This window comes from Lepidochelys kempii, chromosome 9 (genome assembly GCF_965140265.1).
Source record: "Lepidochelys kempii isolate rLepKem1 chromosome 9, rLepKem1.hap2, whole genome shotgun sequence".
Classification (NCBI taxonomy): domain Eukaryota; kingdom Metazoa; phylum Chordata; order Testudines; family Cheloniidae; genus Lepidochelys; species Lepidochelys kempii.
In genome coordinates, this window is record NC_133264.1 from 19,719,085 (window position 1) to 19,735,431 (window position 16,347).

At 36.9% G+C, this 16,347-nt stretch overlaps 1 long non-coding RNA gene across 4 annotated transcripts in view; it reads right to left on the reverse strand.

The window, feature by feature from the left end:
* Nucleotides 1-250: 250 nt before the first annotated feature.
* The window catches only part of LOC140916868 (uncharacterized), a 312,726-nt gene continuing 296,629 nt past the window's right edge, over nucleotides 251-16,347 (reverse strand). For all 4 annotated transcript variants that reach the window (XR_012160675.1, XR_012160673.1, XR_012160674.1 and 1 more), the window contains one exon: nucleotides 251-648. This is a non-coding gene — a long non-coding RNA (uncharacterized lncRNA). The remainder of the gene's footprint in view (nucleotides 649-16,347) is intronic.

Genomic DNA, 16,347 nt, shown 5'->3' on the forward strand with positions numbered 1-16,347 from the left:
CAATGATGTAGGCTCAGATAATTGTATTTTACTTTGAAACATCTTTGTGTTCTACATGCACTAAAAAAGTCTTAAAAATCTGCATCCCTACATTTTTTTGTAATTTTATTACTCAAAAATGGCCCAGTGGTTTATCATTCTAAACAAACAAACAATCACAAACTTCAGTGGAAACCTTTAATGCAACATTTCAGGCTGGGATATGTTTTTATTGCTATGTTATTAACCATACAAAATAGAAATTGCTATTTGAAATGCTGACATTCTTTTCAGCCTATGTTATCTATGGATTATAGATCTCCCTAGTGGATTTGATGTTTTTGTCTAAGGAGTTAGATGGGGATTGAAATAAAAAAGTTCATGTGTGTATAGGAAAGAATTCCTGAGTTGAAGGCATATTTTATTCATAGATGAAGGATATAAAGTTTACAGAGTGTTTTCCTCAATCTCTATTGTATATATTATGTTCTCTAGTCACCATAGACTTAATCCAGCTCCCATTGAAGTCAATAAGACCTGAATAAGACTTAGTTCTGGACTCTTCTGATATATTTCCCATATATCATCATCTCACTGTAAGGAGTTCCTGCTTTTTTTTTTCCTCTCCACCTTCGCCTTTGAGTACACTTTTTAACATCCATTGTACATCTGGAAGAGAAACATATGAGGAACAATTTGCTTTATTACATACAATATATGCCATATGTATTAAACATTTTATAGATTTATGCAAACTGTGGAAGAATTAGGGATTACAATTTGGAATTCTCTGTGCAGGCCCATCTTTTATGCACTTCATTTCTTTTGCTGAGAACTTCTGTTTAGTGTCCTGCAGGAATAGTCACAAAATATTACTACCTATTCCTTATCCACAGTCATAATATGGTAAAAGTCTGAATGTTTCCCATCAACGGGCTAATTTGAAAGGAAACATTTATAAATTGTTTTATATGTTAAAGTATTATTTTTCTCACAGTCAAGAGTCTATGACTGATGATGAAATATTAGGGCTTTCAATGTCTTAATTTGTCCATCATCTTTTCATAACAGAGTGTTTCATATCCTACAGAGCCTATCATAAACCATGCAAAACCTACTTGAACTTATGTGGGTGGCAGTTAAAAATAACGAAAGCTTTCCAACTAACTTCAGCTAGGCATTGTTTTTAAATGCTTTCCACATACACTCAAATAGGTTTGGACTAGTTTAGGGTAGGCACAAATGTGAACAAGGCTTCTGTTCCAAAAAGAAGAAAAATGAATTACTTGTGCATGTTGAGAGCTTTTGCTGTATTAAAGATTTGTGTTCTTCTTCTGACAATGTTTCAGTTTGTTTTCACATCACACACCATGCACAGTGGTAAGAAGGGGATCACATGAAGTATAAAAAAAACTGTTAACTTTGTAGCACAGGTGGGCATGAACTGAACCGCCAGATCTCAACACCTCAAACTTGGGGGATGTGCAAAATCTGAACCCAGATCTTCCTGGACTCTTACCTTTAGAATGCCCCAAATTAAAAAGAAAATTGATCCAAACACCCTTCATCTCTGAAATCGATACAGCTCCAATTTCTGGTAAACATACCTGCATCTTTCTTCTGAACTGCCTAAAAACAGGGGATGCCAATAGAAGAAAGTGACACAGCCTTTGCTGTACTAAAAGCACAGTTTTATCTCTAAACAGACACCTGAATCTTTAGTAGGTGAAGGCATTATCAGGCATTTGTGCAGCAGCAGGAATAAGAATAAGAAGAGGAGAAGGTAAGGAATTCTTCACCTATAAGGATATGGTATAACACACTGACACTCTTGCTAACTGACAAATGCAACAATTAAAGTTTTAAAGAGAGAAAAAAAAACAATTGTAATGGTTTTCTTGGCATCTTAAATAGTGAATAATAGTGTAATATGTTCTATTTAATTTACTTAGCTGTACATAAATAGCTGCTGGTATTATTTATTACACTAATAACTAACTAACAGGGGACCAAATGCTGTTTCTCTTACTCACACCAGAAGCACCGCTGTATGACCTTCAGCTGATTGAAATCAAGGCAGTATTTGAATTAGTAAAATAGTCCTCAACCAAAAAACAAAGAAACAAACAAAATTTTCAATCAGAAAATGTCAAAATGAGATGCTAACATTTTCAAAACATTTATCCATTTTTTTCCCCCAAACAAAACTGTCAAAATAGGATTTTGTGAACAATATTCTGTTTTGTTGAAACAGAGTTTTCCAATGGAAAACTATTTTGATGAAAATTTCCTATCCAGCTCCAGACATCACTAAAATTATGCAAATGTGTCTAAACATTATATAGAAAATAATCCTATATTAGTAGTGGGATGGACATCATGCGGGACTTTTTGATCTCTAATAATGATTGGTTGATTTTTATTTATAAGCAATGGGTCGCTAATGTTTAGCCACTGTTTATCTAATATAGATCAAGAAAATATAAAGTTGTGTACTGCACATCTCTCTACGATGATCAAACCAACTTATCTAGAAGCTGCAGAACTAGAATTGCTACAGATAGTATAAAATTTTGAACAAAGACTTAAAGTTAGAACAAATTCTGTTCATCTTATTCACAGTAGTTGTTGCACTTTCTTGCATTATGTTCTAAAAGTGGTCAGGTTTGGGCTGCAGTGGATTTCCAGTGACAGCATATTGCAGATCCATGAACCTGCCACAGAGATGTCCCTGCCAATAGCTCCCCATGATTTCCACTCATAGTTGTAGGTAAGAGGCACAAAGTAGAGAAGTCATTGGAGTAACAGTTTTATTCTGGTTTCTCTCTAGTTTTCTCTCTAGTTTTATTTCATATGGTTTTACACTGGAGAGTCCATGCCAATTTTGCCTGCAATCAACTAAAATTTATTTAAAATTCATTTTGGTTTGCAAGTCAAGAAAAAGGATAGAAAAGTGGAATAGGTATTAATGGAACCTTGTAAGACATCAATGACTGCCAGCAACCTTTACTTGATTGAAAAAGATTTAAAAGAACAATATTTTATATTTTCCCACATTTTTGTTTGTTTTTGCCAAGGACAAAATTAATTAAACTATAAACAAACTGGGAGAATTATTATTACTTATCAGGAGAAAACTTGATAAAAATATATTAGATAAAGAAATTAAGTATAGGGTACCATAAAGTTAAAAGTTTGATTTAAACCAACAAAACCATGGAAATTCCATGGTAAAATTGGTGCACCATCTTAAGTTCATCTAGTTTAACATAGGTATTATGACCTCAGAACAGGGAGTTGTCTTCAAAAACCATATGTGCTACAGAAGGTCTGTTCAAAATGTGAATCCCATAGAAGATTTAACTTGGGATCCCTTGTCTTTTGTCAGTTTAAATCAAGGTCTTACTGTGCAACAGTGTGTGATGTGTGTGGGTGTTTACACACACACACACAGATAGCTAGCTAGCTAGAAATATATGTTAATCACGCTGCATGAAAGGGAAAAAACAGGATGGCAATTCACTATTTTCTGATGTGAACAATGACTGACTAGAAATACTGAGTGCAGTTAATGTGCTGCGAATAAAAGATGCATCTGAGTGTGAATTTTTGTCTTCCTTAATCATAAAATCCCTGTCAGTTGTCAAAATGTCAAGATGTTTTGACTTCACAACAAATGAGGAGGTTGAAGCTTATAAAATAGCATGAGAATAGGAATACAACAAAACCCTTGATTTTCTGTACATTTTTTCTATTTACTTAGATCAGGTATCCAAAAGTGCAAATGTCTGTCTTTTCCGTTAAATTATTCTCTGCAAGACTATGATGTCAGACACTTGTATTATATTAAATCAAGTATGTGTGTGTTTCCAGGGTGGTGGAAATCAAGTACCCATTGAGATATGGGGTTCCATTTTCACAGCCTAAACTTCCGATAATCACAGTATCATATGAAATCATCCACTTTGCATGTATGCGCAAAACAGTCCACCAACCACCAATAGACTGGTGATGTATTTCAGCATACACCTGTATAATCATGTTGAACCATATACCTGTATGCAAGGATAATACCCGCTCATCTACAACAGTGTATATTCAAATATTGTTTGCAATAACACATTTGTGATAAACAATGCTGCACCAAGTACGTATATACCACACCTAAAACAAATATACTTACTTATGTAAGGTTTCAGAGTAACAGCTGTGTTAGTCTGTATTCGCAAAAAGAAAAGGAGTACTTGTGGCACCTTAGAGACTAACCAATTTATTTGAGCATAAGCTTTCGTGAGCTATGGCTCACTTTATCGGATGCATACTGTGGAAAGCACAGAAAATCTTTTTATACACACGAACTATGAAAAAATGGGTGTTTACCACTACAAAAGGTTTTCTCCCCCCCCATTCTCCTGCTGGTAAAGCTTATCTAAAGTGATCACTCTCCTTACAATGTGTATGATAATCAAGGTGGGCCATTTCCAGCACAAATCCAGGTTTTCTCTCCCCCCCCACCCCAAACCCACTCTCCTGTTGGTAATAGCTTATCCCCAGGGTTGGATTTGTGCTGGAAATGGCCCACCTTGATTATCATATACATTGTAAGGAGAGTGATCACTTTAGATAAGCTATTACCAGCAGGAGAGTGGGGTGGGGGGAGAGAAAACCTTTTGTAGTGGTAAACACCCATTTTTTCATGGTTTGTGTGTATAAAAAGATCTTCTGTACTTTCCACAGTATGCATCCGATGAAGTGAGCTGTAGCTCACGAAAGCTTATGCTCAAACAAATTGGTTAGTTTCTAAGGTGCCACAAGTACTCCTATACTTATGTAAGTATATTTACTGGTGTTGTTACCTGATGATATACCTATAACAATAAATAACCACCTTTTACACAGTTTGGCACAGTGCAGGACTTGAGCAGGGTGGTTTTATTCCTTGTACACTTCTGACTGATAGAGCTGTGTGGTTCAATTTGAACCCTTGTCTGAGAACAGCCTCAGGTCTGCACCAGCAACATCAAGTACCAACCCCACAAAGGAACTGGCAAAAAGCAGCAGTGCTTTAGCCATGCCCTTTCCCTTGACAACTGCCTTGACTCTCTGAGGGGAAATGATGGAACCAGATGCTGAGATAACACAAAGGGGCTGGTACAAGATTGGGATATGTCATGTTAGCTACACCTACACTACATCTTTTTCTAGTCAATTCTAATATGAGAGAAACCTACTTAAAAGGGTAATCGTTTTGTATGGACAACTTTTAGCAAACAAATAAGCACAGAAATATGGTGTGTTTGTTTCGAGGTTACATTAGTGATCTTTCCTGCTCCTTGACTCATCCTTTCAAGTAAGACAAACAACTCTACAAAAATAAATTTGATACAGCTACTGGCAGCTTTCAGGGTGGTTTTCATTTGCAATCTAACAAACAATGGCTAACACAGCAGTGAGACTGCAAGCTTTTCCATGCAAGCCCACAAGGAATTGGTCACTAGAGTTTAAGTCTTTAGTGGACATCTTACTCTAGAACATTCACATTTTAATGCACATTAATCTGAATAATGATTACAACCAAAGCTATAGAGTGGCTCACAAGAAATACATCACCAGCAAAGAAAGGGAAATAAAATGGCAGAAAATATAAGGGAAGTTATTTTTCAGGGATTGTTTGTTAGGTAAAGACTTCCTAGATGTAATAAGTAGGACATATGTACTAGAAAGCCCAGGTGGGCAATAGATTCAATAACGGGATGACATGGCAACACAACATGGGAATGAAGCATATTTACTCTGACATTTAGAAATAACCAGATCCGATAGATAGATAGATAGATAGATAGATAGATAGATAGATAGATAGATAGATAGATAGATAGATAGATAGATAGATAGATAGATAGATAGGATCTGGTTATTTCTAAATGTCAGAGTAAATATACACACACACAAACTGATTTCTGGGAGCTGTTAGTAAATCCTAAATTCAGGTGAACAGAGGACAAAATGTTAAAGATCCCAAGTCTCTAACAGTATACTGGAAGATTTTAAGAGTCAAATGTACTCTGCAAAACCAGTACAGGGAGCTGATCCTGTAACTGCTACTGAAGTGAGTAGTCTCACTGAAGCTTTTCTGGCATCCACAGCTTTTCAAGTATGTCACACTAGAAGTCAGTACACCTGCATATCTAAGCTGATATTTTTCTACACTCACTGTTTTTCAAGTGTTTCAGGAACTAGAATAATTGATTTGTTCACAACTTAAGAAAAACGGCTCCGTGTTCACGATTATCCAAAATCATGACTCCCTGTTAAATACCAGCAACTGTCCAAATACAGCATCTGACATAATGCTGTGTAGAAAACTGCAGACATGGAGTACTTAGTGATTTCATAAGCATACTTAACTTTGCTAGATATTTGTCCCTTAACTTTTTTTTAACATTATATTACAGGACTAAGTAATGGCAAATAGATATAGGTAGGACACAGTGCAAGTTAATTAAGGAACTGTTTGTGAAGGTCTAGAGTACTTAATAATTTTAGGAAGGCTTTGGCAGCGCCACACAGTTAGCACATGCCCCCATTCCAATCTCCTTTCCTCATCCTACTCCCTATTAGGGCACTTTGCAATGGATAGAAATTTCTCACTCCACCCTCAAGTAGGTTATCCTTCTTTTGCAAAATATTCCTGATACCTCTTTTCTAAGGATCCCATCCACGAAATTTAGCTGGTCTAGCTGCCTTTCTGCAAAACTCAGGCATCTCAACTTTTAAACTGTATTCACTCAAAAGGTACGTAATATCATCTTATGCTGCACAGAACATCTATTTGTAGTTAGAAAATGAATTTTGCCTAGATTGTCCAAAAATCCTGACAATTTTCCAGGGGAACCGTTTGCATGATCGGACTCTTTAGTTTGTGTATCAGAGCCTTAGTATATCATGTTCGCAAGTGAAGCCATGAAGTTCCATTGTAGAAGAAACAAAACATTTGTAACCACGTTTCACTTGCTGCTAGACTCAACGTAAGAAAATACCAGTGAATGTCAACAATTTGCCAAAAGTAATAGAGAAATGTAAATTAAATTAAAGAAAATATCATTCAGGAATCCTTACTAGTCATGGTAAGTATTCATAATGTACACTATGGGCCTGAATTTCAAAGGAATAAAGATGCAGTTAGGTATTTAATGGCATTTTTAGAAGTGCTTAATCAGATCAATTAACTCCCATTAATTTGAATCAGATTAGGTACCTAGCTGCATCTTTAGGTGCCTTAATACCTTTTGAAAATGTGACCCTATATTCAATTTTCAACTCTGAAGAAATCCTTTTGAAAGTGTAAAATGGATCAACATAAGATCGTGTGAACCAAATTCATTGATGTGTAACTCCACTGTAGTCAATGGTGTTAAAGAAGACATTTAAGAAGATTCCCTTTGACTTCAATTAACTGGGGATCAAGAGTAGAGGACCTTCAAAATCCCTAGATGGTCAGTCTGTAATGGTGACATGGACAGTACATACATTTATTGGGCTGGGATTATCACACACATGTATAGAAGGTATGCTACTGTTAGCCTTTTTGTTATTCTCTTTTCCATTTGTAATAGCTAAACAAGCACGTTTGCATAGCAGAATTAAGAATGCCTTTGTTTCAGTCAATTCTTTCCCCCCTTCCTTTGAAGTTACTTTTTAAAAGTTATAGCTTGCCCCTGAGGTTCAGAACTGAGATGGTGTCCCTTCAAAGACAAGTTAATGGAATGGGAAAATACATGCAGTACTTTATGAAATAAAAATAAATTTGCAAATATGCATTTTTTTGCCACAAGAAGAACAAAATATTTGTATAGCAATGGTCAGGTTAAATTATTATTTTCACGGATAGGCTCTGATACTGCTGAAATACAATAAGAATAAAAATCGGTGTCTAATTCTATAACATCCCATAATTTCAACAGGGAGTTATTTACAGAAGATGTATACTTCTATTTGGAATACACATCTCCACTTTTCCTTATTGTTCTGGACATTTCACCCAGTAAACCATTAGCTTCCTCTGAGGAGATAAGTAAATAGCACAATTTGTTTTCAAAGACGACTAGTGGTTTGTGAAATGTGAAAAAGTTCATGGTAAATGGGCAGAATGTTAGGAATAAATAAGAAAAAATGGGGCAGCAGAAATCTTTTATGATGACTTCTCGTATTCATTTAAATGGGAAGAGTTCCTTGCTATGCCTACAGGTGACAAGAAGAAACAAAGATTGCTGGTTCCTGAGAAAATGACTTTAGTACCGAGGTAATTTCAAAGGCAGGTTTGAAATGTAATCTTGTAAACCAAATTTAAAGAAAAATGTAGAAACATGAAACTTTAAAAACAATGGACAATTTAGTGAAATTATATCAACAAGGGGAGACATGGTATTTTGTAGCCTGTTAAACAAGCAAATTGCTTAAAACATGCAAGTAAATGAAAGAGGAATATAAAACCTATATCTCAGGAAGCTATAAGTCATATTCAGGCAGGAGCTTAATAGCCCCTATTGTAGCTGCTGCAAAACAATTTAGAATATAACCCTATTTTCACAAGGATTCATAACCCCACTTTCCAAAACATACACCTTTTTGAGGAAATATTCCATGCTTGCTTTGGCCCTAGGCGAGTTTTTCTCTTCATAGTTAGAATAAAATCCCATCTTTCAGGTGTTTGAGTTCTCAAGTTGAAAATTAAAAACAATATCTAACTAATACAGGACCTGATTCCACCAGGACCAGATGGTATTCACCCAAGAGTTCTGAAGGAACTCAAATGTGAAATTGCAGAACTGCTATCTGTAGTTTGTAACCTATCATTTAAATCAGCTTCTGTACCAAAGGACTTGAGGATAGCTAATGTGATGACAATTTTTAAAAGGGCTCCACAGGTGATCCTGGCAATTACAGGTCAGTAAGCCTGACTTCAGTTCTGGGCAAACTGGTTGAAACTATAGTAAGGACAAAATTGTCAGACACATAGATGAACATAATTTGTTGGGGAATAGTCAACATGGTTTCTGTAAAGGGAAATCATGCCTCACCAATCTACTAGAATTCTTTGGGGGGTCAACAAGCATGTGAACAAGGAGTGCATCCGATGAAGTGAGCTGTAGCTCACGAAAGCTTATGCTCAAATAAATTGGTTAGTCTCTAAGGTGCCACAAGTACTCCTTTTCTTTTTGCAAATACAGACTAACACGGCTGTTACTCTGAAACCAGCTACAAAAGGATCTCTCAAAACTAGGTGACTGGGCAACAAAATGGCAAATGAAATTCAATGTTGATAAATGCAAAATAATGCACATTGGAAAATATAATCCCAACTATACAGATAAAATGATGGGATCTAAATTAGTTGCTATCACTCAAGAAAGAGATCTTGGAGTCACTGTGGATAGTTCTCTGAAAACATTCACTCAATGTGCAGCAGCATTCAAAAAGGTGAACACAATGTTGGGAATCATTAAGAAAGGGATAGATAATAAGACAGAAAATATCAGATTGCCTCTATATAAATCCATGGTATTGCCCACATCTTGAATACTGTGTGCAGATGTGGTTGCCCCATCTCAAAAAAGATACATGGGAAATGGAAAAGGTTCAGAAAAGGGCAACAACATTTATTAGTGGTATGAAACAGCTTCCGTATGTGGAGAGATTAATAAGACTGGGACTTTTCAGCGTGGAAAAGAGAGGACTAAGGGAGCATATGATAGAGGTCTATAAAATCATGACTGGTGTGGAGAAAGTAAATAAGGAAGTTTTATTTCTCCTTCTCATAACACACGAGTTAAGGGGTCACCAAATGAAATTAATAGACAGAAGGTTTAACACAAACAGAAGGAAGTATTTCTTCACACAACGCACAGTCAACCTTTGGAAATCTTTGTCAGAGGATGTTGTGAAGGCCAAGAATATAACAGGGTTCAAAAAAAGAACTAGAGAAATTCATGGAAGATAGGTCCATCAATGGTTATTAGCCAGGATGGGCAGGGATGGTGTCCCTAGGTTCTGTTTGCCAGAAGCTGGGAATGGGCAATATGGAATGGATCACTTGATGATTACCTGTTCTGTTCATTCCCTCTGACATTGGCTACTGTTGGAAGACAGGATACTGGACTAGATGGCCCTTTGGTCTGACCTAGTATGGCCATTCTTATGTTCTTATTCACCATGAGTGTTACTTCTTGAATAGGCAGTATTACTCCAGAGGAAGGCACAACTTAATGTGAGGAAGGGTAATGGACTCTGCCCCATAAGGACTTCATTGGGAGTTTGTCCAAGCAAAAACAGAGGCAAATAAACTGTTACTTAGTGGTTTAATTTTGCTTACTTTACCAGTAGAAAGGGACTCGTTATTTTCCAGAAGGTTAATTGCAAGTATGTGTTTATCAGTGCAATTCAAGAGGAAGAAGCAGCACCAAACTTTAGGGACAATATGAAAAGGTTATCACTACACAAATCATGCCTGTGAAATATTGGTTGCTATCTGCTAATGGGTTTTAAATGGTTTGAATATGTCATGGCTCAGCAAGATTACAACATTCACAACAAAGTATACAGTAATTTCACTTCTAAGATCACTAGCTACACAATCAGTTGATCACTGTTGCTATTCTCTTATTTTTCTTCTGCATCCTTGATCAGGACTCACAAATGAATGAGGACAGATGCAAGGATAGATTTTAAGGGACAGGCTGCAACTTTATTAAAATTTAACATCAGAAAGGGACACTAGCTGCCCACATCCCCACCCCAGGGATGTACATGGGTCCAGCACACGGTTCACAAGGCATTTTTCATGGAGTCCATAACTCAGGGCAGAGTTTGCACAGCTCACCCCAAGGATTCAGTGTGCTCTCCTGGATCCTCTCACTTTCCCCTTTGTGAAGGGGACAGAAGTTACCAAAAGAGGGACCCCAGTTTGCAAGAACTTTTCCCCATAGACCTGGAGTCCACCAGTGAAATTGAATGTCTCTAATTTTCTAGTTGATAGCCTTTTAGCCACAGTGGAAACTAGACACGAGTTGTGATGACTTAATGTTCATACAATTCCTAAATTTTATATCTATTTAACCTGTGTCTCTATAATGCTATGAGGCATGTGAAAAAACCCCCATGAGGCCACAGTCAATTTTCTGTAAGGTAAAGATACTCTAACTTTCACAACCTTTCACTTTTCTGTTAGATGCTTTTCCTGCTAGAACTCTCTTTTAGACCCCATCACTTGAATTAAACCAACTGAAATTCCCTTAGTTTCAGTGGGCAAAATTTAGAGGTGATGTATATGTAAGTCAGAGCGGGGAGTAAGTTGCATTTTGGCAAGTAGCAGCTTTCATATCATCAGAAACTCGTTTTGAAAATATTGAAGGAAAATATTTTATTTATTTGATGGAATATTCAGTAAGGAGATACACTCCGTTGCCGGTGTATGCAGTCCAGTACATGGCCACAAAAAGGGTGCACAGACCTGGTGCTAGTTTTCTAGACAGGGGTGTACATCTCCCTTTATGAATAGTATGAGTACATAATAAGCTAGCATATTTTGTTTTAGTTTAGAGCACCTGGTAGAAAAAAGTCCCGAAAAGGGACAGAGTTTTTAATTTCACCTGCAGTGATTAGTACTGTATTTTTCTTTAGTCAAACAGTAGACCATAATTGAAAAATTGATAGACATTTAAATCTTTTTTAATTACCTCTCTATGCAGCATTGAAAGAATGGGTGGTGAGGAGATGAAGAAATAATCAACCAGTCAAATCACAGAATGCTGGAAAGGTCAGATTCTTACAGCTTAAGCACTGTGATTTACAAGAAATACAAACACATTACAATTCAGAAACTGCTTCTTTTTGACAGAGATTTAATGAGAATGGAGAAGGAGAATGTAATCTGCACTCAAAGCAAATGTAATCTGCACTCTCTCTACAATGAGAATATTCTGGTCCTCTTTAAATGCCCTTCTATGTAGCAAACTGAGCCTCCTAATCTGGACCATGTAGTAATTTAATTGCTGAAGGAATGAAAAATTAGTGATGGTTTCTGTAATGTATGAGCACCTGTACATGAGGAAATGGACAAGACCAATCTTATTTTTATACACCAGACAATTAGTAGCTTTCCTACACTACTGATCAATAGTGCACTTATTTGAATTCTTTCACCCTTATTACGTTTGGGGCTCATCTTTATAGGCTGAAGTGGCCTCACACGGACAGCACCACAGCTACTATATCTGGGTATAGCTAAATCACCCCTCTTACCCTTGAAAATGAAGACTATTGTTGGTGTTTCACCTCCGTAACTCCTCTTCTTCTTCCTTTGTTTCTACAGCTGCCCCCATACAGGGAACAGTCCTTTCTATGCAAATACTTTTCAGTAAAAATATAACTTCTCCATAACCGGCTGCTCCCTGGGAAAACCCACGGATTGCTGCCTATGTTTGGCTATGTAGGAGATAGAGTCACTGTAGTTTGGAAGCCAGGCACTGAACGTTCACATTTTATGATATTAGTGGCCTTCTGTATTATTTACATATTCATGCACTGTTTCCTTGTTGTGCACACTTTATTATTTTTGCAGGAGCAATAATAGATTCATTTACACAGGAGCTGGCACAGAGCAGATTGAGGAAAAAAGCCACAAAATTATTAATTAATTTTATGGTAGTGTTATGAGGTAATTGGAACAATAAATAGATACGTCTATTAGCAGAGCTGTCACCTCCAGTATTACTCGTTGGACTGCTTGCAAAGTTTTAAAAGGAACGGGTGGAGAAGAAGGATTATGCACATTTTTTCACTTGATGGAGTTGCTATGAAGCAGTTTATTGTAAAATATTGCACGCTCCATTAACTAGCCCCTGCACAGATATGGAATCTCAAGGTGTACTATGCATCTATTATGCTCATTATAGGCTGGAGCAGAAGAAGTCCTTGCACAGCTGCACAGGGCTCTATAAAAAGCTTCACTCTTATGTAGCTTACACAGAGCTTTGTCAAAATAGCAGCATTGCTGGGCTACAGGTGCTGCTAGTTCCCTGGTCTCCAGCAAAGAAAGATATCAAGGAAGATGGATCCAGATAGGAAAGGGCCAGAGTTATGGCATTGTCCACCTACAGTACCCTTCTGCAGAGAAAGGCTGGTGCATTCTGTTGGATGAAGCAAGTTGCCCACTTCCCATGCACTATGAGTAGCCCTGGAAAAGACTATACTAGCCTAAGGCACTGACTTGCCAGTGCTGTTCCTGGGCTGTGCAATTCCACACTGCCCCTACTCAGGGCTATAACAGAAATGCCAAAATCTCACCCTGTAAGTAAATCCTTTGCAGAAGTCACAGTCTATCAAAAATGTTCCCAATGTTAAATGTACCAGGGTTAAATTCTGCTCTCAATAAGACTGGGGTAACTACTGAAATTAGTATAGATTTTTTTCCCGATTTACACCGATGAAACTGAAAACACAATTTCACCCCAGATCTTTAAAATAAAAAACTGTATTTTTCAAAATTCTCTGCTTTATATTTTGGGTTGATTTGGACTTTGGAGTACAAAGGTAGACTACATGAAAGAATGGAACAGAAGAAAATATAATTAGATTTTAGGTAACCGTGTTGGTACCCCAAAATATTGGTAGTAAAGATACTTCTGTAAGTGAACACAGCAATTGTTATGTTTTCAACCATAGCTTTCACACAGGCTTGAGTATCAGAATCTGTTTTTATTGACAAAGAATGTTAGCCAAGGCATCATTTAAAAGTACAATATGTCACTGCGGTTTAAATGGGCCAAAAATGTAACTATCATTGTAATAGAATTAAACAACTAGATAAAATTTATGAGCATGCGGGAAGTGACAAAAACATTTATTAACGAGACTATTCCTGTGAATGAATTGTATTAGGTCCTCTATCCTAGATTTGGAAGTAAGGATTATAGACGCTCATAGTTAATGAACCACAGACTAAAGCAGCGTTTCTCAGCCTTTTTAGATTGGTGGTCCCTTATTCTGAAGTTAAAAATTTCCCCAATCCCTTTACATTTTACAAAAGTAATGTAAAAAATGTATCAGTGAGAATGATATGCCTATGTAATTTATTTGTGCATGTGTTTTGAGAGGCTGACAGACAGTACTCAACCATGAATAGCGGGGGTATATGGGGAGTAGGAGAGCAAGTTTTTCTTTGTTTTTAATTGTAACTAAAGTTCAACACTTCATGGCTACTCCCTCCCTGCTTCCCCCCACTCCATTGCCTTTAGTGACCTCCCTGGAGGTCACTGATTGAGAAGCAATGAACTAAAGAACTCTACAGTGCAAAAAAAAAATTAAAAAAGGCATTTGTTTTGCATAATACTACAATGTGGACTTTTTGTTTTGTTATAAATTCTGTTTTCTCATAATTTATACCCAAAACAGAGACAAACATATTCACAGGGCAGCACAGCACACAGTTTTGAAGACTCCGGGCCAAATTCAATAATACTGCAAAGAGGAATAATGCCACTGATTTCAATGGAACTGTGACTGCTAATGCCAGGATGAATTTGACCCACAGAATTTATGACCATCATGCCATGATTTCAAACAGTATAAACTAGACAAAAATGAATCATTTAATCTATTCATGCAGTATCCTCAAAAACAAATCTTCACCCAATCTATTAACCATCATCTACTGTCTGATGATTATGTTGGATGTTTATAAATATAAAGGGGCACATTTAGCCTGGAGGAACAGGTGCAGTTCTCAAGGAGGTTTCTGGGACAGGCTGAGTATGTAAATTCAGTCATTTGGTCTACCCCCAACTCCCACATTTATGTAAACTCCACCACCATTTACATTCATTTTGTGACCAGGAGGAATTAATCCCTGCCCTATAGACCCTCTATGCCACTTACAAGCAAGTAAAAAGGCCACAGGAATACCCCCCATTCATGGAAAACCTCAGTGAAGGTGGATTTTTGGAGACAAAGGGCTCTGGTCATATCAAGGGCAGGAAGCGGATTCCCCTCTATCCCTGAGCTAGCACATGGATGAACCTGGCCTATGATATCCTAAGTTACACAATTGTTTATGTCACCACTGAATTTGGCAAAGATAAATATGTCATTTCAGTCACTTTTACACTGGAGGATGATGCCTTTTTCTGGTCAGGATTCCTATGTGCTAAGCTAAGCAGTACTGCTTCCACTCTGTGAGTGGAACTAAAGAGTCTGGTTTCATCCTGTGTGAGTAGAGATGTCAAGTGCACACTATACAGACCCAGCCAGGAATATTTGCACTCATGGCTGTAGAAGGTCTTAGGCAAACAAACATGTTTCTTCCTTTAGTTCAAGAGTCAGAAGTTACTTTCCTGAAAACCTAGTTCCTTACCCCCATTGAATCAGCAAATGAGCAACTGAGGCTGCAGTTGAGGAGTAGGTTGATATGGCACAAGACTACGAAGGAACAACGGAACTAGATGTCAGTAGAAAAACAGAGGGAATAATCAAAGCTCAATAAAGAAAGGATGGTCCACTGGTCAGGGTGTTAGGCTTAGACTTAAGGGAACCAGTTTCAACTCCTTGCTCTTCTACAGACTTCTTATATTACCTTAGGCAAGTCACTTTTAGGGCCAGATTTTTAAAAGGTATGTGTACTCCTTTCAGTGCTCCAATACCGAATTGACTTACAAGCCTAAGTCTTACTAACAGTCAGCGAGACTTAGGATCATAAATTAGTTAAGGCTTAGTCTCTTTATGCCTCAGTTGCCTATCTGTAAAATGCGGGTAACAGCATTTCCTACCTCACAGAGACATTGTAAGGAAAAATACATTTAAGATTGTAAGGTGACCAGATGCTCGGGGGGCTAAATAAGATTCTATATATAGATGTGGAACCTAACCCCAGAGAATCAGACACAGGTTGATAGCCAACAAGTTCTCAAATACAATTTAGTTTTCCAAAACTATTTTTATGATCAGAGATAGAACGACTAGGACTGTAGGCTCCTTTTTTTATTAGTGAACAAATACAATTAAAATTTGAAATATAATTTGAATTCAAATTTAAAATTTGAAATATAATTTTTTAGACAATTAAAGGTCAGCTTGCATCAAAAATCCACATTTTTTGTATTTTCAATGCAAAATATGATGATAGCATAGAAATTTAATAAAAAGCAAAATTTCTGAGTCAAGAAATAGCCCAGAAAGATACTACAAAAATATTGACATTACATTTTACTGAAAACAATTTTTCCTTTTCTTACAGCTTGAGGTCTTATTTTACCTGAATTACTTCACCTCTCTAATCCTATCCTTGAAGATGAAATTGAAGCCATCTACATTAGT